Source organism: Lissotriton helveticus, chromosome 3_2, assembly GCF_964261635.1.
Source record: "Lissotriton helveticus chromosome 3_2, aLisHel1.1, whole genome shotgun sequence".
Classification (NCBI taxonomy): domain Eukaryota; kingdom Metazoa; phylum Chordata; class Amphibia; order Caudata; family Salamandridae; genus Lissotriton; species Lissotriton helveticus.
This window is the reverse complement of record NC_136062.1, coordinates 186159125-186182173: the sequence shown is the minus strand read 5'-3', so window position 1 is coordinate 186182173 and position 23049 is coordinate 186159125. Positions and strand designations below refer to the sequence as shown.

At 48.5% G+C, this 23049-nt stretch overlaps 1 protein-coding gene across 4 annotated transcripts in view; it reads left to right on the top strand.

Annotated features, from left to right (window-relative positions):
* Positions 1–3880: 3880 nt before the first annotated feature.
* The window catches only part of MYO9A (myosin IXA), a 1257959-nt gene continuing 1238790 nt past the window's right edge, over positions 3881–23049 (top strand). For 3 of the 4 annotated variants that reach the window (XM_078685018.1, XM_078685017.1, XM_078685015.1), the window contains exon 1: positions 3881–4564. The gene's annotated coding sequence lies outside the window, so the exon portion shown is untranslated. Of the gene's footprint in view, positions 4601–23049 lie in introns of all 4 variants that reach the window. The other variant, XM_078685016.1, reaches the window with a different exon arrangement.

Below are 23049 nucleotides of genomic sequence, written 5' to 3'. Positions count from 1 at the left end.
GGAAAGGAGGCTTCTTAGTCCCTCCTTGTTGCCGCCTTGTCTCCTTTTGGCCCCGCCCACCGGGATTGGATCGTTTACTGGCGGCGTGTTACTATGTCGGTTGATTACAGGGTGAGGACTTTTTTCGTCATTCCTGCTGGAGCGAGGCTCTCGCTGAGTACTTATTGTCATTCACGCTTTGTCCATGTTTGCTTTAGACCCTCCCTCCCCTCTTTGGTGCCTGGCACGCCGTCTCGTCGTGCTGCGGGTCGTTGGGATACCAATCCGGATCAGAGGGTCGCATCGTGCTTCTGGTATCACACATGCATACTGAAAGTTTAGCAGATATGAAACAGTCATTGAAGTGAAGAAACAAACTTTTTAAATTCAGCAACTCGTTGCTTTACTTTTATCCTATAAAACGGTGCCAACCTCACACGGAACCGACCCTACTACTTTCCACCCAAGGCTTCGGGTCCAGGCCCGGATCATACAGGCAGGCTTCAGACTCAGAACCGCTTCCAGCGCATGTGTACCGAAGCAGCCGGCGATCCCTGGCCCCAGCCCGAGGAGAGCCGGTGTACTATAGAGCTCTGTACCCTATCGAGCTCTGTACCCCCTCCCGTTTTGCGCATGCGCAAGAATGGTGCGCATGCTCACATTACAACACATGACATCCCACCACGCCCACCATCATTCCGTGTACCCCCTAACGTTTTGCATTTGCGCATGCTCTATTGAAACATGCCCTGGCATTGTGCGCTGCGGGTGCTGCTGCGCCGCTGTTCTGCAGAGCCCGCTTCGTGCCCGATGGAAAGTTCAAGGAGCCAGTAAGTTCAAGGTGCCACTGATGAGCTCGGCGTACTGTTGATCCCGAGCACGTGCAGTGCGAGCTGCGGAGGCACGGTGTGCAGACCCGCCTGGGACACCCCGGGCTCCTGCATCACTTTGTGCCAAAAAATGCATTTGCGGGGGCTGTCGACGGATGTCCGAGCAGTTGGAAACGCTCCAAGAAGGTTTAACAGACAAGTGGTGCAGGACACCTTTTGTGCTTTTTTTCTCCCACTGCAGATTGACTGTAAATAAATGCTTGCTGTTTGATATATTTGTGAATATTAATGCTTGGTAAACTAAACAGCAGCCTAGTGCTGCTGTTCAACCGGGGCGTGCAAAGCTCGATGGGGGAGCAGCGGCAGATAGGTAGATTCTGTGGAAATCTGCACCCCCGTGACGTAGGGGGTACAGAGCTCTATGGGGGTACAGCGCTCGATGGAACACCAGGAACAAGACTTGCCCAAAGCCAACCCCCTCTGAGTAACGGGGCTGTAGTGTGTCCTCACCGGCGCCGCCATGGAGCGCAGCCTCCCAACCCGCTGCCAGCAGCTGCTGCACACCTGCGATGAGGAAGACTGCGAAGGCGCCCGGCGGCTGCTGGAGCCAGAGGGCGGTGGCAGCAGCTCGTCCCAGTGCGTCGGGCGTCTTCCTCGGGAGGTCCAGCCGGAGGGTTTGTCAAGCTCCCTCCTGCTTCCGACTTTATTGTGAGTCGCTCGCTTACAGTTTGTACAAATATTTGAGACAGCAAAACTACAAATACGAGGGTGCAAAGAAAGTTCAGGAGTGGAGGGGTTGGTTACTTGTAGCTAAAACTGGACAGCTTGAAATCTCAGAGACTGTATATGTTCCTGAATTTCGAAGATAGTAGCAGGTTGTCGTTGACTACCTAAGTGTCTTTTGCCCTGAACATTCCACATATGCAGTACAATTCACGTTAAACTAGGTGGTTAAGCGGGCGCGTAAAAGAGTGGCACCGAGTCATCCAAATTGTAGCAGATCGTATCACGTATTTGCACAATCACACTCATGAATGCTAACTTCCACACGTTTCAGAAAGGTGCTTATAGATTTAAAACCATTTTCAAAAGCGCTGTGAGATTGATTTATCTCATGTATCATGAATAAAAGTAGCCTGTCAACTGCAGCTCCTCGTATGCAGGAGGGTGACTTTACTTTTAGAAGCCTGCATCTTTGACGTTTTATTTCTGAGCAGCACACTTACTAATTCTGTTTCTTTTAAGGTTGCATCAAAAATCTGCAGTGATCAGGAAAAATTTAAATCATATAATATGGAATACAATGGGATTTATTTGGTACATGTCTTTCCCAACACAACTAAGGGCCATATGTATCAACAAACTATTTTGCATTTCCTAAATAGCGAATTTTAAGGAATCGCTATTTAGGGATTGCAAAATGGTATGTATGAAAAAAATCGCTATTTTTTAGCGATTCCTTAATATTCCTTATTTGCGAATTCGCATTTTGCGAAATCGCAATTAAGGAATAATTTCCAATGCATTCCTATGGGCCAGGAGGCCCATAGGAATGAATGCAAAATAATTCTCAAATTGCGAATTCGCAATTTGAGAATTATTGCAAGGGTGCAGGGGTGTCTCAAAGACACCCTGCTGCACCCCTGAAAAGAACATGTGTGTGCATATGGCGCACATACATGCCCTATGGGCATGTGTGTGCATCACATGCCACCTTTAAAAATGCCAATTTGTGCATTTTTAGAAGATTTCGCAAGTTACCATCAACTACAAGTTGGTGGTAATTTGCGAATTCTTAACCAAAATTCGCAAGCCAAAAATGCTACATACATAGCATTTAAGGAATCGCAAAATTGCGATTCCCTAAATGCTATGGAAAAATAAGGAATCGCACAAGTTTGCAATTCCTTATTTTGGGAATGTTTCATACATCCCAAAACATGCAAAACGGCCGTTTGCGATTCGCTAAGGCCAAAATTCTGCGAATTTCGGCCTTTGCGAATCACAAAAGGCTTGATACATATGGCCCTAAGTGAGAACACAAAAGGGTCAATGTGGCATACTGTCGGACAAAGTAAGCGATATGAAAGGTTTTGACTATACCATTTCCCGCTGAAAGGCAATATTTCTCTTCATGTGTTCCCATACCTCGCGTGTCACACAGTTTGGTGCTTACTTTCCCTCCATGTTAAATAACAGTAGATGTTTAGCACCCAGGCTAATGTGCTGCATAGCTAAATACGCATGAGGTCCCAAAGGCGAGACCGATGCATTGCAAATGCTTGTTATTTATGTACTGATGTTTTACATTGTGTACTCTGTTTAATAAAGCTATTTAAACTTTAAAAAAAAAAAGCCTGCGTTCGCTCATTGAAACGAGAGCCAATTACTTTGCTATTGATGTTGAACGCGTCTGCCCTCTTAAACATGTAGCTGAAGCGGAGTTCTGCACGGGGACTGGTGATGGGCGAGTGTCGACCACGAACCGGCGCCACTTACATGCAGTTGCTCCGTCACGGGCATGCTGCTCGGATGGGACAGTAGGAGATGTGTGAACGAAAATACCAGAGGCGTTTGTCTCTTCCTGCCAGCTGGACAGTAGAACGCCACATCTGTTATGTGCAGTACAACACAATTGCGAAAACTGCGGTAGGACTGGACATGCTGTATTAAAAAATAGTAGGTACCTTAAGCCAGTCCTTGACTTTTCTGGCCAACAGCGTTTTGCTTGCTGGCACTTGCTTGCCTTTCCCATTCTAAACACAGGCCTGCACGTCCATGCATGCACAGCGCGGCACGAAACCCTCAGAGTAAAGTGTAGTTTGGTAAATGCATTTTAAATTATCCATTTCTGATTCCTTGTGCATGCTCTGCCATCGCCGCTCACGCCTTCCCCGATCCCTGACAGCTTTCGTGGGGGAGGGCAGCTGAAGCAGAGCAGTCTGTACTGCAGCACTGCTGCTGCTGCACCTCCTCCCGACTACATGAAATTTAAATAATCTCGGCTGCACGTCCTGCGCTGCTGCAGGAGCGCCCGGAGCAGCTCCCGGCGAGCGCGGCCGTGGGGGAGGGACAGGGCGTGATTCAAGCACCGCCTTCCCCGGCAGCAGCTGCGCTCCGACAGGGGCTGCCATTGCATGAGCGTGTCCGGAAAGCGCCTACCTCTCTGTGCGGCCGACTGTGCTAGCCCCGGTGACCCGATTGAGAGCACTGCAGGCCCACCCCCGGCGGTCGGTGGCGGAGCCGTGCCCCGCTGGTAAGGGGCTTCGCCTGACATCCTGTGGGCTCGGATTGGTCCTGGTCCGCGCCTGTTCTCCTGGTCTCTCCCGGGCTGCACGATCCTCCAGCGTTCGCCTCTCCGTGGGATTTCTCTTGTCCGGATCGTGGCGAGGGAGCATCGCTGGCTGCCGGGCCGAGGGTGTGCGCGGAGTTGTGACGGGGCAGCCCTCCGGGATACGCACAGATCGGCGCCTTTTCCTCCTGCTCCCGGGCTGGGCAGGCCCCTCTGAAGGTTATTTGCGCCGGGAGGCCCAGCGGACTCGGGTGGCAACAGCTCGGGAAACCGGACGGAGAGGACCCGCGCTCTGGAAATGAAACCCATGCGGCAGGAAATGAATTCGTGCAGGAATCCTTGAGGCGCTTAAAACCTGCACTCCGCCTATCTGCGGATACGGAAGGGCTGGATAAACATCTGAACAAAAGAGGCAGCCTCAAGCCAGGGGATGGCTACCTACCGCTGAACGATACACACACAGGTGAGTGTAACCTATGCGGAGTGCCACTCAACACAGGTCCAAGCACTGATGGGCCCTAAAGTACCCCTGGGTGTTAGGCACGGGTCAGTGTGGCTACGCGGATTACCACTCAACACAGGCCCTATGGGCGGACACAAATCAGTGTATACTCTTGCTGATTGCCAGTCAGCCCAATCCCAAATACAGAAGGGCTGCGAACTACCCCTGGACGTTAGACGAGGGTCAGGATAATCTGTGTCTATTGGCAGTCAGTCGCAAATGCAGAAGGGTTGTTTACTACCCCTGAACGTTAGACACAAGTTAGAATGTACTCTGGGAGGTTACCATTCAATCCAGAGTCCAATCCAGAAGGGTTGCTAAGTACCCCTTTTCGTCTGGCACAAGTATGTATATGCTCTTGCTGGTTACCATTCAACACAGACCCAAATACAGCGGGGGTCAGCCACCAATCCTTGACCATTAGACACAGGCCATTATATGCTCCTGCAGAAAGCCTCTGAACACGGACCGTAGTACAGCAGGATTGCTACCTACGTCTGCCTATTAGACACAGACCAGTGCGTGCCCCTGCCGATTACCACCCAGCATAGACCCATAAACAGTAGGACTGCTAATTACCCCTGAGCATTAGACACAGACCAGTGTGTGCCCCTGCTGATTACCACCCAGCATAGACCCATAAACAGTAGGACTGCTAATTACCCCTGAGCATTAGACACAGACCAGTGTGTGCCCCTGCCGATTACCACCCAGCACAGACCCATAAACAGTAGGACTGCTAATTACCCCTGAGCATTAGACACAGACCAGTGTGTGCCCCTGCCGATTACCACCCAGCACAGACCCATATAAAGTAGTACTGCTAATTACCCCTGAGCATTAGACACAGACCAGTGTGTGCCCCTGCCGATTACCACCCAGCACAGACCCATAAACAGTAGGACTGCCATTTACCCCTGAGCATTAGACACTGACCAGTGTGTGCCCCTGCCGATTACCACCCAGCACAGACCCATATAAAGTAGTACTGCTAGTTACCCCTGAGCATTAGACACAGACCAGTGTGTGCCCCTGCCAATTACCACCCAGCACAGACCCATATAAAGTAGTACTGCTAATTACCCCTGAGCATTAGACACAGACCAGTGCGTGCCCCTGCTGATTACCACTCAGCGCAGACCCGTATACAATAGGACTGCTAACTACCCCTGAGCATTAGACACAGGCCAGTGTGTGCCCCTGCCGATTACCACCCAGCACAGACCCATATACAGTAGGACTGCTAATTACCCCTGAGCATTAGACACAGGCCAGTGTGTGCCCCTGCCGATTACCACCCAGCACAGACCCATATACAGTAGGACTGCTAATTACCCCTGAGCATTATACACAGACCAGTGTGTGCCCCTGCCGATTACCACCCAGCACAGACCCATATACAGTAGGACTGCTAATTACCCCTGAGCATTAGACACAGACCAGTGTGTGCCCCTGCCGATTACCACCCAGCACAGACCCATATACAGTAGAACTGCTAATTACCCCTGAGCATTAGACACAGACCAGTGTGTGCCCCTGCCGATTACCACCCAGCACAGACCCATATACAGTAGGACTGCTAATTACCCCTGAGCATTAGACACAGACCAGTGTGTGCCCCTGCCGATTACCACCCAGCACAGACCCATATACAGTCGGACTGCTAATTACACCTGAGCATTAGACACAGACCAGTGTGTGCCCCTGCCGATTACCACCCAGCACAGACCCATATACAGTAGGACTGCTAATTACCCCTGAGCATTAGACACAGACCAGTGTGTGCCCCCGCCGATTACCAACCAGCACAGACCCATATACAGTAGGACTGCTAATTACCCCTGAGCATTAGACACAGACCAGTGTGTGCCCCTGCCGATTACCACCCAGCACAGACCCATATACAGTAGGACTGCTAATTACCCCTGAGCATTAGACACAGACCATTGTGTGCCCCTGCAATTACCACTCAGCACAGACCCATATACAGCAGTATTGCTAAACTACGCCTGACCAATAGACCAAGACCACTGTGCCCCCTGCTGATTACCACTCAACACAGACCCATATACAATAGGACTGCTAACTACCCCTGAGCATTGGACACAGGCCAGTGTGGGCCTCTGCCAATTAGCAATCCGCACAGACCTAGGTCAGTGTATGTCCCAGCTGATTACCACTCAACACAGACCCATACAGAGTAGGACTGCTACCTACGCCTGACCAATATTACAGACCCATATAGAGTAGAACTGCTACCTACGCCTGACGATTAGACACAGACCAGTGTGTGCCCCAGCTGATTAGCACTCAGCACAAACCCAGTTTCGAATATCCGCGTCTGCCTCGGGTCAGTCTCGGGTCAGTATGCAGTCCTGCTAATGGTCACTGAATACAATTCACAGACCCGTACAAGAGGAAGTGCTGCCGACCACTTAGCAGCAGATTCAGGTCAATATATACTCAACAGGTTCAGACCCGATCAGGACGGTGGGATTGCTACCCATCACTGAACACCAGGCACATGCCCACTTCCTCAGGCCGGCTTCACCTGAACAGTGAACAAAGGCACTCCCACACAGATCTGTTTGGGCGGTCGTTTCCCACGTAATATCAAGTGTCCGAGAGTGTGGAGTTCAGACTTCTGCTGCGTGAAATGGTGGGTTCCTTACAATCTAATACTAGATGCAGACACGAACGCGAGGGTTGTTGCCTCCCAACAGGGGGGGACTGCCACACCCTTTCCGAAAACCTAGGAGCTGTTACTGCAGAACAGCAGTGCGGACTATGTTTGGGCAGGTGCAGGCCCTGTGCACCTTCTAAGTTCGTAGGTGCCCTCCCTGCAGAAGAGCATGTAAAGCCCGCCGAGGAAGGCAGTGGAGCAGGTACGGACCATGCTCTGAAGTCCTGTGCTTGGTGAACGCTTCAACATTTGCTTCGGTGCCGTACTGTTTTAAAATAATAATCAAAAAGAACTGGTTTCCACTGAAAAACAGGCCCCTGCCTGAACACTTCCTACTGCCATGCACAGCAAAAAAATGACGCATCCGTTCTCTGTAATCGAGAGATTGTCTAACTTTCTATGGCCGGTCCAATTCATGCTGTATATGTTGGACTGCCTGACGACAGTGTCAGAACAGTTCGCTTTACAACTAGAAGGTTGTTACCTGCCACTTGCTGTTATGCCCCTCCCCCCTCTCTCGTTGAAACTGAAAGAAGGGTTGGTTACCACGCAACAGAATTAATAGACCCACACGTACTATGCTTTAATAGAGTTAGTGACCGCTCGCATGCAGACTGGTTTGTTCCCATCTCTGTGCACTGCTCAGCAGCAGAAGCCATCTTTAACTCCCCCTCAGTGCAACACGCCAGTCTGTTCCGAGGTCTACTGCGAAGCAGCAAAGGCTAGCGTGACATCTCTCTGGCTACCACTCAGCGGCAGAGCCCGGCTTTTTCCTATCTCAGCACCTGCTCAGGAGCAGGGGCTGGCCTTTTCCCATCTGCCAAAGATGAAATGGGGTTGGGCCCATATACAGGTGAACAAGGCTGGGCCACATCAATAATGCATACAGAAAAAAGGGAGGCCTTGCCCGCTAGGTTCAATGATTGTTCAGTAGAGACAGATTGGAAAATTCAGTCACGACCCACAATAACCGAGTGCTCAGCAGCCGGGACATTTTAAGTATTTTGTGGGTCCTGGGCCAAATGTATGTTGGGGGCCCCTGTTCGGAACAGCTTAGATTTTATGATCAAGTTTCAGCTCCTTCAGGCCCTCTTTGGTCACATTCTAAATGTGTGTACATCAGATATTCAGGGATAGTGATGTGTGTTTTCATTATTGTAACACAGCAGCAGCAGCTCACTAATATTACCGCAAATAATCGGTCACACCCTCTCATTTATTATAGGTGAGGTCCTTTATTGAGCTAAAAGAAACTTTTTATATGGATGTTACATGAAACAAACACATTTTGTCTGCAAAATGTCTGTAATAGACTCTCATTCATTAAAAATAAATGATAGGAAAATGCTATTTATAACAATCTGTTTAAAAATTATTAAAGGGCATCAGGACAAGACTCTATGCAGAAGATAGCTGGCTCTGTCAGGGGGGCCCCCTGAAAGGCTGGGGCCCTGGGCCAGCCCAGAGACCACTTTGCCCATGCCTTAAAACGTCTCTTCTCAGCAGCACAGACTGGCCTGGTCCCAGCTTAGATGTCGGGCACAGAATCTTAGCAGAAGCCATCTCTACTGACCCGCAGCAGAGGCCAGCCTGTTGCCTCTTGGGTCCCGCTCAGCAGCAGAGGCCGGCGTGTCCCCCTCTCTACTGCTCAGCGGCCTTCCCTTTCCGACTACAGCTCAGCAACCAAGGCCGGCCTGTTGCCTCTCTGGCTACGGCTCAGCAGCAGAGGCCGGCGCGCCCCCGTCTCTACTGCTCAGCAGCCTGTTCCCTTTCCGACTACTGCTCCGCAGCAGAGGCGGGCGCTCCCAGTCCCTGCTGCTCAGCAGCCTTTTCTTTCCGACTACCTCTCAACAGCGAAGGCCGGCCTGTTGCCTCTCTGGCTGCCGCCCCCGGCCCTGCTGCTCAGCAGCCCGGTTTGCGTTCCTACCACCTCTCAGAGGCGGGGACGCCTCCGTCTCCACTGCTCGGGAGCCTGGTCTTCGTTCCGACTGGTGCTCAGCAGCAGAGCCCGGCTGAGGTCCGAGCTGTGGCCGTCTCCCTCGAGCTGTCAGTGCCCCCTCTGGAAGCGACTTGTGTTTTGTAAGCAGCGTGCTGTCATTGGGAACAAAGGCTTGGGATTACATGAGGGTGATTTATCCGCCATATCTGAGATAGCATCACGCTATATGAGCCGTATGCTACCTCGGGAAAGAACTGGCTTGTTTGTAGCGCACACCCGTGCGTCTGCAGGGGCTGTGGTTGTGTGTGAAGGCGGGGAGGAGGGGGTCTCTGTGGGCAGCTGCTTTACACGAGGTGGTGGTGCCTCGGGTGATTTGTATGCCCACATTGGACGTCGTCCTTGGAATGCCTGTTAGTCTCGAGGGTTGCCTCGAGGTCAGTAGTTGCTGGCATTTTGACTTCATGCGCTGGACCGTCATTCTCTTTCTGAGGTGCATAGTGTCAATACACGGAACCTTTTCATATGCACCTCAGTATATCCTGTGCATGGGAAGAGTGTGCAGCTCTTTGTGTGTGCATGTATGCACGTGTATACCCTGTGTTGTGTGTCTTAGTGTCTACTTTCTCTCTGTGCTTCAGTTGGGGCCGTCTCTCCTTTCGGCAAATATCTGCACACGAACTTCGTCCCTGTATCTCCAACACGCAAGGAGGAGTTCTCTGCTTCTTAATGTATCTCGTATGTGCTGCTTCTAGCTTCATTGTATGTATCTAATTTCTATCTTACGTGCGTCCCCAGTGTGTGGGCAACATGGGCTGTTCTTGGGTAGCCGTCCACAACCATGCGTGTTTATATACCCTCGTGCACGGTTAGGGCACGTGCCTCCTTAGTGCGTGTATCTAACCCCCTCTTAAGTGTCTATGTAGCCCCCATCGCATTGTGCTCTCGTGTGCACGATTGTTTCTGCCCTGACCTGGGTGCCTGTAGCCCGGCCTCCGGTGCATCTGTCGGCCTCCTGCTCAGCCCTGCCACATTGCATCTGCTCCTCTTCCTCCGGCCTGTTTTTTTTTTTTTTTTTTGCATCTGTCTCTGTATATCTGCTCTTTCCTGTCTTCTGCCCCATGTCCGGCCACGTGTTCACGGGCTTCGGCCTGCACATCCGCTCTTGTGATCCTGCGAGGCAATGTTCAGATTATAGTCGGGATCTTTAGTTGTACTGTTAATGACGTGCTTCTCTCAGTAAGGTTAACTTGTGGGTAAATCCGCCTGTTTCATCACATACCCGCCAGACTCCAGTGCATATCTTCAAAGAGCAGACCTGGATATACCCTCCCATCTGAACCTGGGCCAAAATCACATCTCATTCCACGTGTGCCTGTTCTGTTCCATATCCTGTAGTTCATAGGTTTTAAAACCCTCCTTATGTATAGCGCACGTTTTTTGTACCCGTTTCCGCTAGTGCAGATTTCTCACTGCTCGTGTTTTGTTTTAAATATTTTTCAAGTGAGCTTGTCGCGCTATGTTTGTGTATGTCATCCCCGCCCTATGCGTGTGTCAGTCCCGCCGCAGTGTGTCTGTGCATCACTCCGTAGGTAGGACTTGTTTGTGCCCTCCCTAGTATGTGTCCTTGAATCTCTTCTGCTTCTGAGTTTGTGGCCCTAGGCAGGGACTGCACGCTCCCCCGCCCTCGTGTATGGGTTCACCTCATTCGCTGCCGGGGAAGGAGGATATATACATAGGCACACATTGCAGCCTTCACCGTTACGTGACTGTGTGTGCATCGCCTCTGCTCTTAAGCAGGAATCCCAGGTTTCCACTCCATGTGTGTGTCTGAGCAACATCTCCTCTGCGGAGGATATGAGCCTAGGCAGGAGTCCCAGGTTTCCACTCCCTGTGTGTGTCTATCACGTTCTATCCTAAGGATATGTACATTCGCAGACATCCCGTGCACCCATCCCTTGTTTGCCGCCTTATTTTCTCCTGCTTCTGAGAATTTGTACCTAGGCAGGAATTGCAGGTTTCCACCACATGTGTCTTTGTATCTTCTCTACTCCTGAGACATGAAGGTAGGCGGGCAGCACAGTCTCCCACCCCCTGTGTGTGTCTGTATCTCCTCTCCTGAAGATGTGTATCTAGGCAGGAATCTCAACACTTCTACCCACTTAGTGTGACTGTGTATCTCCTCAAGGTCTGTAAATGGGCACGAATCAGAGGCTCCCATCCCGTGTGTCTTTGTTGATCATCTTTTCCTGAAAATGTGTGGCTAGGCAGGACTCTGTCTCCCACCGAGTCTATTACCTCCTCACCTGAAGATGTGTACGCAGGTATCAATCCAGACTCCCACACCTTATGTGTGTCTTTGTAGCTCATCTGCTGCTGAGAATATGTACCTAAAAAAACAAAAGACACACAGATACTGGACGTAATGCAGAGCAAATAAAAAATTCACCCCATTTCAAGATATCCGGGTTAAATCCATCGTTCTTTTGCTCACCATACCACCACAGTATAGACCCAGCCAAATGTAAATCAGTCTTGACCCAGTGCCTCATGGGAATAGTCCAGCCCGAACTGCCAAGCCTGGTCCTCCCTGGACTGGAAACAAGCATCCTAGGGCTGGTTTCGGGGCATCACCCTTCATCAGCCTGGCTAGCTTGAATCCAGTGGCAGAGTGAGCCTGGGAAACACGTCTGGGCATACCGGCACACTTATGGCTAAATGTATGACATTGTTCTGCATTCTGTACATTAATTGTTCTTTTTGCATTTGTCACCCCGAGTGGGACGGATAGGCCCAGACGTGAGACCTGTGCTCTCCATGCCACTGAAGTCAAGCTAGCCTGGCTGATGAGGGATGAAGCCCCGAAACCGGTCCTAGGATGCTTGTTTCCAGTCCAGAGAGAACCTGGCTTTGCAGTTCGGGCTTGACTGTTCCCATAGGGAGCAGGGTCAAGACTGATTTGCATATGGCTGGGTTCAAACTGGAATGGCATGGGGAGCAAAACAACGATGGATTAAGACCCAGATCTCTGTACTGGGTGAATGTATGACATTGTTCTGCATTCTGTCCATCCATTGTTCTTTTTGTGAGAATATGTACCTAGGCAGAAATCTCAGGCTTCAGGCCCATGTGTGTGTCTTTGTGTCACCTCCTCTCCTGGAGATGTGTATCTAGGCAAGAATCCCAGGCTCCCACACCCTGTGTGTGTGTCTATGTAGCACCTCCTCTCCTGAAAGTTTTGGATCTAGGCAAGAATCCCAGGCTACAGTCCCATGGGTGTGTCCTTGTGTCACCTTCTCTCCTGAAGATGTTTCTAGTCTTAAATCAGTGTGTGTCTTTGCATCCTCTCTTCGTAGGAGTGCACCTAGTTGCAAGCGCCTATCCCATTGTGTGCCAGATTATTTCTTCTCCTCTTGAGGATGTTCCAAGACTGTGATTGTAGATTCTCCACCCCTCTCTCTGCTTTTGTGTGTGCACCTGAATGCATGATCGTGCCCTGCGTTCATATTAGGTCAGAAGGCCCTGACATTAAGTGCCACTGGCATCTCAACCATGTTTTTGCTTAGTCAGCAGAAGTTCATTCTGAATATTTCATTTTTGGCAGCAATAGGAAGTAATCATAATCCTTAAGGTCCCCACATACTGAAGGTGGCTCCCATTGGGTGACCCCTGAGGGAGTAAATACCTGTTGGCCTCGCCGTCTGAAACCGAGTATGTGCAGCTTGGACCGCCATGTCCATGCTCCTGGGTTGTTGGTCTATGCACTCTAAGGTCGGCAGGCATGAACACTGAGATACAGTCCCTTTACTTTGCAGGAACTCTTGAACTGTTGATACTGTTGTGTTTTCTTCCTGCTGTTTTAAGTGTTCACGTACATTTACGTTTGTAAGCACCATTTAATACAATGAAAAAGATGCAAAAAGTCCACTACTGGCAGGAAAGGGCGCGAACCTCCCTTTTGCAGCATCTGTATTTGGATAGCTCTGCAAACATTAGCTGTTTGCTAACCTCCTAATACTGTATTCAAACGGCATGCTTTGTTTCCGTGACTTTCCATTCCAGTCGTGTTCGAGCTTCAAAAATAATAACGCTTCACTATCATTAGATCTGTTTGAAAACATTTAACTCTTGTCCATTGTGTTATTGATTTGCATTTATATAGCGCTTACTACTCCTGAAGAGGCGTTCTCTTTGCCAGATTAGAGATCCTTTGTACCCTACTGTATATTATTAAGTATTGCGCATGGTATCGTGATTTGTGTACATTCCTTTGGATCTGATCCTGTTTATCCTGTAAATTAGAGGCTGTGAGTTATTTTTAAGTGTTGTGTACAGACAGCCCTAGCTGGACATTAATACGTTGTTATAAGCACAGATTATAGTGGACCATAGAACTTTTTGCAGACATGTGCCAATATTTAACCCCATAGTAATGTGGTCGATATAGACGGTACACACTTTATTTTGGTCTTCTATGAGCAGTAAATCTGTATGAATTTTGAATTCGATATTCTTGTTTCAGTACCACAGATCAGTTTTCACTTAGTTGATCAGTTGACATGGATTTCATTATCATTGAAGCTCTTCAGAGGAGCATAACCTTGCTAGGTGGTGCTGACTGAATGCTGCAGAACAGGTCAAATAGTAAAATACTAGTTCCTTGTTCAAGCCTGGGACCAATATTTGTTAATGGGATAGTTGTGTGTACCCAGGCACCTCCCACTCGCCCTCTATTGAGTCTTGAACGCTTGTTCTTTTCTCCCTTAGTAGCAAGAACACTTGCGTGACACCACTTTGCTTTGCAGACTGTGTACCTTGAGTGCCAATTCCCATGGATCCTCGGGGTTCTCTCATCTAGAGAGCCCAGAGGACCTGGTAATTACTCACTCTGGTTAACTAGGCCTGACATTTAGTACTAAAACTTTCCTGTGCCTTGGAAAAGATTTGCACCGGCTCTGTTGTGTGTTTGAAACCGCATGTGATCCGCGGAAGTGTCTTCTTGTGGTGGCTCGTGCACACGTTGAAGGGCCTCGGGCTTTGCTACTGCCTACTAGGTTGAACGAGTACATCATTTCCTTGCGGTTTCTTTCCGAGCCTTTCCTGAGTTAGGATTAGAAATAAAGTGGAGATTTTTTTCATAAATTCAAAATATGGATGTTGTTAATCTTAGCCTGATTATCCAAGGCCACAGGATTAGCAGAAGTGTTCTTTTCAAAGTAACACTTTACTAGCAGGTTTTAACTTTGTCTATTGTGTATCGCTATCGCTTTTTACTCTGGGCCTTGTGTGCTTGTGGGTTTATCTTGTAATCTGTATTTTTAGTCTTCACTTGATCCTTCTTATCTTTAGGCAGCCTGCAGCTCAAGCTCGTTTGACGCGTTCAGCGATAATTTGCCTTGTATTCGCTAGGTTGTCTTCGGCCTACCTTGGACGTGTTCCTTGTTTCACAGGTACGTTTGCTATATTATACTGTCTTTAACTGTAGCTGTGGTGTGTGGCACGATCTGCTGCTCCACCTGCTGTTGAACACGAGTCATTATCCTTCTCTTCCAAATGTTTGTTCTTGATTCGTCTTGGCAGTGCCTACTTACCTGGCCCTGCCGCTCAACTGGGCTAGCGGGCACTCACCTGTCTGTTATGCAAAGTGGGACTGGTACACTGAATATGGATCTGATCTCTGCTAGGCCTGACATGCACTCTCCCAGTTCTGGTGCTCGACAATATTCTAACGGATCGAGGTTTATTAATAACCTGAATCAGGATCGACCATTGATTGATGGTGCGTTATCCACGTTTTGGGATCAGCTGTCCAGATTAGGAGAAGGAAGCTCCATGGATTAAGTTGGTTATCTACTGAGTTTAATGGAGAGTTCCTGCTCTCTGGCTGAATTTACAGATCCCGCCAAGGGAAGATGCAGTTGAGTGGCTTCGGCTGGCTAGCTTTGTTGTTATTCCCCCCCACCCCCCCTCCTCTCTGGTGTGTGTAGACGTCCCGACAGATAGCATTCGACAGTGCTGAGAACTAGATGTGGCTGTTGTGCTGATCCTGGGTGTAAAATAGTAGGGGTTTGTGACATGCAGTTCGTGTGAGTCCGATGTTCTACAGCCTGTGCCAGTCTATTCATTGTGGTGACCATGCTGAAACTCTTCTCTCCCTTATAATAATCCTTCGGTCTCTCGCATATCACCGTGTTAATTTCTTTAGGATCCCCGCTATAAATGAAATGTAGATGAATTCCAGCATAAAGTGCTAAGGGCCACCAGCTGTGGGATTTCGAGTCTGTAGTAACTCGAAATCATCTGCAATCGTCCATGTGTCTCTGGGCAAAGGGTGCACATGCCAGTCTACTGTAAGGGGTATTTAGAAAGGCTAACCACGATGGGCAGCAAGTGGAATGGGAAGGAAGTGTGACAGGAAGAGGAAGAGATAAACGGGGAGAAAGAAGGTAGTGAAGAGGGCAGGAGCAGAAAGGAAGGTGCTGAGGGAACAGGAAACTGCGTTACACAATAGGATGAGCAGAACAATGAGAGAAGCGGCATAGGAAAATGCGATTACATGATCAAGAATAGAGGCACTAGATTCTGCATCGCATGTAAATCCGCAACTAAGCAGTCTTAAGGTGTTTGATAAGGAGGATAGTGGATAGAAAGAAAAGACAAGGGATTCTGGCTAGTGGAAGCAAGCGCCATGTAGGTGTGTGTGTTCGTTTGAGATGTAGCCTAATTCTGGCGATTGTGAGGGACTATACAAATATTACTACAGCTGGTCTTGACTGCATAATCTGCAAGGAGTCCTTCAATTATGTCAAGGGCACCATAGATTTTCGATCTGCTTGCTTTCATTGTGTACTATATAAGTCACCTTCACTGTGCACTCTTTTCATAGGCTCCAGTGACCGTGGCTGTAAGAATGATCCAGACAATAGTGCAGCTTGCTTTTCTAGTGCTCTGCCTGTGATAATGTAGCTGTTACTGAGGTTGAATGTTTACGAAGGTGCCTGTGCAGGTGATGAGTGTTACAATAGCACAAAGAGTAGTGCACCTCTCATTCAGTGTACCCTGTCTGTGATGGTCTGACTGATGGTTATGGGGTCTGTGTGATGGGCCTCAGTTATGCGATTGTGAGAGCTCCACAGACAACAGCAGTAGTGGTACTGCTCATTTCACTGTGCTGTGTGTGTGTGATGGACCTCAGTATATGATCATGAAAATACAATAGGCAGTTGCCCGCTCACTTTCACAATGCTGTGAATCAGTTTTATAATTCTGATAATCTCAAAACCATAGTACTACTTGTGTTTACTGTGCTGTGTCTGGTCTCATTTATGTGAAAGCGTGGTCACTTGAGGCTGTGATTTTAGCCCAGCTCACACTCACTGTTGTCTGTCTCTGAGGTTCAGTCGTGTGACAATGGGAGCACCACATACACTAACGCCGACACAAGTGTAGTCCATCTTCACTGTACTGTGTGTGTGATTGGCCTCAGTTGTGAGATTGTGAGAGAACTACACACTACCGATAACTCGCTTTCACTGTGCTTTGTGTGAAGGGGCTGTTTTGTCATAGTGAGAGTCCCACAGGCGGCAGTGCCATCCACTACGCTCAGTCTCTTGTGGATTTCAGCAATGTGATTGTGAGAGCACCTCGGACACTAGGCCAGATCGTATTCACGGTGGTAATTTTATAGTGGCTGTGGTGGGTTTCAGTTATGAGTGTGAGAGCACCACAAGCAGTAGTGCAGCTCGCTTTCAACCTTCTTTGTCTGAAAGTTCCTCAACTTTGTAATTACTGCTCGCGTTCACTGCGCTCGTCTCTTGTGGGTTTCAGTTTTGTAACTGTGAAAGCACAACAGACGCTAGTGCAGCACGTCACCGCTGTGGTGAGCATATGGTGGGTTTCAGTTATGTGATTGGGAAAGCCCCACAGGCTGTAGTGCACTCGCCTTCACTAGCTTGTAGTAAAGTGATTGTGAGAGTACCGCAGACATTAGTGCAGTTTGGCTTCACTGTGGTGAGTTTCAGCTATGTGATTGTAAGAACTCTTGAGGCACTAGTGCTGCTCACCTGTGCACAGGGGGTTTCAGTTAGGCGATAATGGCAGCACCACAGACAGTAGTGCAGCTCGCTTTTAACCTGCTTAGTCTGGGAAGGTCCTCCGGTTGGTGATTGTGCGAGCACCTGATGCAGTAGTGCATCTCACCCTCGTACTGCTCAGTCTTTGATGGGTTTCAGCAACGTCATTGAGAGCACTACAGACACTAATGCAACTCTTTCCCCAGTGGTGGGTTTCAGTTATGTGATTGTGAGAGCACTACAGACTCTAATGCAACTCTTTCCCCTGTTGTGGGTTTCAGTTATGTGATTGTGAGAACACTACAGACACTAATGCAACTCTTTCCCCCGTGGTGGGTTTCAGTTATGTGATTGTGAGAACACTACAGACACTAATGCAACTCTTTCCCCAGTGGTGGGTTTCAGTTATGTGATTGTGAGAGCACTACAGACACTAATGCAACTCTTTCCCCAGTGGTGGGTTTCAGTTATGTGATTGTGAGAGCACTACAGACACTAATGCAACTCTTTCCCCAGTGGTGGGTTTCAGTTATGTGATTGTGAGAGCACTACAGACACTAATGCAACTCTTTCCCCAGTGGTGGGTTTCAGTTATGTCATTGTGAGAGCACTACAGGCATTAATGCAACTCTTTCCCCTGTGGTGAGTCCGTAGTGGGTTTCAGTTATGTGATTGTGAGAGCACTGCAGACACTAATGTAACTCTTTCCCCTGTGGTGAGTGAGTCTGTGGTGGATTTCAGTTATGTGAGTGTGAGAGCACTACAGACAATAATGCAACTCTTTACCCTGTGGTAAGTCCGTGGTGGGTTTCAGTTATGTGATTGTGAGAGCACTGCAGACACTAATGTAACTCTTCCCCCTGTGGTGAGTGAGTCTGTGGTGGATTTCAGTTATGTGATTGTGAGAGCACTACAGACACTAATGCAACTCTTTCCCCTGTGGTGGGTTTCGGTGATGTGATTGTGAGAGCACTACAGACACTAATGCAACTATTTCCCCTGTGGTGGGTTTCAGCTATGTGATTGTGAGAGCACTACAGACACTAATGCAACTCTTTCCCCTGTGGCTGGTTTCAGTTATGTGATTGTGAGAGCACTACAGACACTAATGCAACTCTTCCCCCTGTGGTGGGTTTCAGTTATGTGATTGTGAGAGCACTACAGACACTAATGCAACCCTTTCCCCTGTGGTGGGTTTCTTATGTGATTGTTAGAGCACTACATACACTAATGCAACTCTTTCCCCTGTCAGTTATGTGATTGTGAGAGCACTACAGACACTAATGCAACTCTTTCCCCTGTGGTGGGTTTCAGTTATGTGATTGTGAGAGCACTGCAGACACTAATGCAACTCTTTGCCCTGTGGCGGGTTTCAGTTATGTGATTGTGAGAGCACTGCAGACACTAATGCAACTCTTTCCCCTGTGGCGGGATTCAGTAATGTGATTGTGAGAGCACCGCAGACACTAATGCAACTCTTTCCCCTGTGGCGGGTTTCAATTATGTGATTGTGAGAGCACTGCAGACACTAATGCAACTCTTTCCCCTGTGGCGGGTTTCAGTTATGTGATTGTGAGAGCACTGCAGACACTAATGCAACTCTTTCCCCTGTGGTGGGTTTCAGCTATGTGAGTGTGAGAGCACTACAGACACTAATGCAACTCTTTCCCCTGTGGCTGGTTTCAGTTATGTGATTGTGAGAGCACTACAGACACTAATGCAACTCTTCCCCCTGTGGTGGGTTTCAGTTATGTGATTGTGAGAGCACTACAGACACTAATGCAACCCTTTCCCCTGTGGTGGGTTTCTTATGTGATTGTTAGAGCACTACAGACACTAATGCAACTCTTTCCCCTGTGGTGAGTGAGTCTGTAGTGGGTTTCAGTTATGTGATTGTGAGAGCACTACAGACACTAATGCAACTCTTTCCTCTGTGGTGGGTTTCAGTTATGTGATTGTGAGAGCACTGCAGACACTAATGCAACTCTTTCCCCTGTGGCGGGTTTCAGTTATGTGATTGTGAGAGCACTGCAGACACCAATGCAACTCTTTCCCCTGTGGTGGGTTTGTTATGTGATTATTAGAGCACTACAGACACTAATGCAACTCTTTCCCCTGTGGTGAGTGAGTCTGTAGTGGGTTTCAGTTATGTGATTGTGAGAGCACTACAGACACTAATGCAACTCTTTCCCCTGTGGTGGGTTTCAGTTATGTGATTGTGAGAGCACTACAGACACTAATGCAACTCTTTCCCCAGTGGTGGGTTTCAGTTATTTCATTGTGAGAGCACTACAGACATTAATGCAACTCTTTCCCCTGTGGTGAGTCTGTGGTGGGTTTCAGTTATGTGATTGTGAGAGCACTACAGACACTAATGCAACTCTTTCCCCTGTGGTGAGTGAGTCTGTAGTGGGTTTGTTATGTGGTTGTGAGAGCAGTACAGACACACTAATGCAACTCTTTCCCCTGTGGTGGGTTTCAGTTATGTGATTGTGAGAGCACTACAGACACCAATGCAACTCTTTCCCCTGTGGTGAGTGAGTCTGTAGTGGGTTTCAGTTATGTGATTGTGAGAGCACTACAGACACTAATGCAACTATTTCCCCTGTGGTGGGTTTCGGTTATCTGATTGTGTGAGCAGTACAGACACTAATCCAACTCTTTCCCCTGTGGTGGCTTTCAGTTATTTGATTGTGAGAGCACTACAGACACTAATGCAACTTTTTCCCCTGTGGTGGGTTTCAGTTATGTGGTTGTGAGAGCACCGCAGACACTAATGCAACTCTTTCCCCTGTGGCGGGTTTCAGTTATGCGCTTGTGAGAGCACTACAGACACTAATGCAACTTTTTTCCCTGTGGTGGGTTTCAGTTATGTGATTGTGAGAGCACTGCAGACACTAATGCAACTCTTTCCCCTGTGGCGGGTTTCAGTTATGCGCTTGTGAGAGCACTACAGACACTAATGCAACTTTTTCCCCTGTGGTGGGTTTCAGTTATGTGATTGTGAGAGCACTACAGACACTAATGCAACTCTTTCCCCTGTGGTGGGTTTCAGTTATGTGATTGTGAGCACTACAGACACTAATGCAACTCTTTCCCCTGTGGTGGGTTTCAGTTATGTGATTGTGAGAGCACTACAGGCACTAATGCAACTCTTTCCCCTGTGGCGGGTTTCAGTTATGTGATTGTGAGAGCACTGCAGACACTAATGCAACTCTTTCCCCTGTGGTGGGTTTCAGTTATGTGATTGTGAGAGCACTACAGACAATAATGCAACTCTTTACCCTGTGGTAAGTCCGTGGTGGGTTTCAGTTATGTGAGTGTGACGGCACTGCAGATACTAATGCAACTCTTCCCCCTGTAGTGGGTTTCAGTTATGTGATTGTGAGAGCACTGCAGATACTAATGCAACTCTTCCCCCTGTAGTGGGTTTCAGTTATGTGAGTGTGAGAGCACTACAGACACTAATGCAACTTTTTCCCCTGTGGTGGGTTTCAGTTATGTGATTGTGAGAGCACTACAGACACTAATGCAACTCTTTCCCCAGTGGTGGGTTTCAGTTATGTGATTGTGAGAGCACTACAGACACTAATGCAACTCTTTCCCCTGTGGTGGGTTTCAGTTATGTGATTGTGAGCACTACAGACACTAATGCAACTCTTTCCCCTGTGGTGGGTTTCAGTTATGTGATTGTGAGAGCACTACAGGCACTAATGCAACTCTTTACCCTGTGGTAAGTCCGTGGTGGGTTTCAGTTATGTGTTTGTGAGAGCACCGCAGACACTAATGCAACTCTTTCCCCTGTGGTGGATTTCAGTTATGTGATTGTGAGAGCACTGCAGACACTAATGCAACTCTTTCCCCTGTGGTGGGTTTCAGTTATGTGATTGTGAGAGCACTACAGACAATAATGCAACTCTTTACCCTGTGGTAAGTCCGTGGTGGGTTTCAGTTATGTGTTTGTGAGAGCACCGCAGACACTAATGCAACTCTTTCCCCTGTGGTGGGTTTCAGTTATGTGATTGTGAGAGCACTACAGACACTAATGCAACTCTTCCCCCTGTGGTGGGTTTCAGTTATGTGTTTGTGAGAGCACTACAGACACTAATGCAACTCTTCCCCCTGTGGTGGGTTTCAGTTATGTGTTTGTGAGAGCACTATAAACAGCAGTGCAGCTCGTCTGATATTCCGAGTGCGAGGGCCCTCATGGAAACAATTCTGGTGATCCCAAGAGCTAAATAAGTGTTTGTTGTGTCATCAAAACCACTTCTCCATCTCCGAGTCGTGCATTACTGACATTCACTGCCCTTTGTGTCCGCGCTTCCCCCGTGCAGCACTTTACCTCCCCCTCTGCAAAGGTCACATTTTCTGGCTCTCTAGTCACATTCTAAATGAGGCCATTGTATTCGGGCTCCGCGTTCAGCACAGATGCCCTGCTCATGTCAGTCTCCCAAGTGTGCTTAGCCTCGCAGACACTTGACATGCAGCGACATGGCCTCCAGGGTGGAGCTGCACGTGCTGCCCAGGACACGAGCAGATGGTGCCAGGCTGGACTCCGCGCGCTCCCGCTCGAGGCGCCCTCGTCGTCAGCACTGCTAGACTCGTGCCAGTTGGGAAGTGACAACTTGCATTTTAATCATTGTCTGAATGTGCCGCGCATGGACTAGATACTAGAACATTATTTGGAATAGCGCGGTGGGGTGGTACGCCGGCAGTGCAGGGTGGCACGCGCTGACAGGACAAGAAGTAGTAAGAAAGTGTTGCCTGGCATGACGAGGCCGAGGTGAAGATCACGATGCTTATCTCGTGCTAGGATGTCAAAGGCACAGTTTTGTCTGATGCGGTGGTGTGCCCATGTACTAACTCTGTAGGATGCCTTTATGTGATACAACGGGGTGTTGAGGTACCTTGGGTGCCAGTCCGGACATGCTTTGGCTTGTTATTGGCCGCCTTAGAGGAACCCATAGGGCGAGCTTGCATATTATGTGGACTGAATATGTAATACTTCGATATTGTGCAGCCTTGATAGGCAATACTGGGATATTACGTGACCTTGATATGAAATGCTAGGGTATTATGTTTCCTTCATATAAAATACTAGGATCTTTCGGAGACCTTCATGTGATTGGCTTTGCAGACCTTTGTTTCATAAAGAAGAATGGTGCATGGTGCCTTGCAGCTGTAGGATGTCCTTGGTGCTCATTGTGTAGTAGAATAGAATGATGGGCCAAACCTTGACATATTACAGTTTATTGTCGTGTAGCCATATTACGATACAGTCGGCGGTCACAGTGGAGACCGGTATAAAAAAGTAGCGAGTTGTGGGAGAAGGGAGGGGTATTTTCTTATTTTGAGTGTTCAAACTTGGCTAGGTAGCAGTGGAGCACAGTTCGTAGTGATTTGGAGAGGAAACATTGGAGAGGTGAGAGCCTTGATTGCACATTGAAGGTGTGTACAGTAGGATGCTGATATATGTGAATGTTGCATGCACCCTGGTTTCATGCAGGAGAATGATGTAGGGGCAAGTAGAACATAGCAGGATTTTTGTGCCAGGAATAAACAGAATGATTTAGCATACATGGTTGGTTTGATGGGAAGATATGAACTCGTCATGGGTGAATGTTGCATCGTGGAAGAACCAGATACTGACGCCAACACTTAATAGTTGACCTTTTAGTGGCGTTTTTAATTTGTTAGGTTCTGTTGCACATTGTAAGACCCAGTAGGATGTATTGGTGAGCTTCGCATGACAGAA